This window comes from Silene latifolia, chromosome 11 (genome assembly GCF_048544455.1).
Source record: "Silene latifolia isolate original U9 population chromosome 11, ASM4854445v1, whole genome shotgun sequence".
NCBI lineage: Eukaryota > Viridiplantae > Streptophyta > Magnoliopsida > Caryophyllales > Caryophyllaceae > Silene > Silene latifolia.
In genome coordinates, this window is record NC_133536.1 from 62,182,807 (window position 1) to 62,183,711 (window position 905).

General features: G+C 41.4%; 1 non-coding gene across 1 annotated transcript; it reads left to right on the forward strand.

The window, feature by feature from the left end:
• Nucleotides 1-469: 469 nt before the first annotated feature.
• Nucleotides 470-576, forward strand: LOC141615786 (small nucleolar RNA R71). The gene has a single exon (XR_012530185.1). It is a non-coding gene; the product is annotated as a small nucleolar RNA R71 (small nucleolar RNA).
• The last annotated feature ends 329 nt before the right edge of the window (nt 577-905 follow it).

Consider the following 905-nt stretch of genomic DNA (forward strand, 5'->3'; position numbering starts at 1 on the left):
CCTAAGCTCAAAGATCCAGGAAGTTTATCCATTCCATGTACCATTGGTGATACAACAATCAACAAAGCACTATGTGATCTTGGTGCAAGTGTGAGTGTCATGCCATATTCGGTATGTGAAAGGCTAGGAGTGGGAGAACTCAGTGCACTAAAATGACTCTACAAATGGCGGACCGAACAACAAAGAAACCACTTGGGGTAATTTCAAGTTCATTGTGTTAATAGGGGAGCATAGTTAGGCACCCAAATCGTCACTCAATTGTGTGATAAAGTCAACTTCATGTCTCCCTCCCCTAGTAGCTTTTATTGGCCTACTATATTGAGCGTTATGGACCGTCATCTCCTCTATCTTTGCCCAAGTTTTGTTGTCATCTTCCTCGGTGAATCTTACATTAGAACCCATGTTAAGCACATTCCTTGCATCTTTATACAACCCATTCCAACATTGTTAGACTAGAAACCATTCGGTTAATCCATGATGAGGACAAGAACGACATGTATCTTTGAATCTTTCCCATGCCTCATATAAAGACTCTTCATCTCTTTGCTTGAACCCGGTGATTTGGGCTCTTAACATGTTGGTGAGGGTAGAACTTCTTGTAAAAGGCAAGTGCTAACTTCTTCCATGAATCAATTCCAAGAGTGGCCTTGTCTAGGCTCTTCAACCATTGTTTTGCAGTTCCGATCAAGGAAAAGAAAACAATACCCATCGAATTTGGTCTTGAGTTACCCCTGTTTGGAAAATGGCATCACAATAGTCACCATGTGTAGATGAGGATCCTCACTAGGCATCCCTCCAAATTGACTTATCTTAACTAATTTTATGAATGCGGATTTGGAAATGAAATTACCGGTTAAGTGGGGTGGTGTTGGAGTACCATTTGGTAGGTTCTCCTCGGTTGGTAT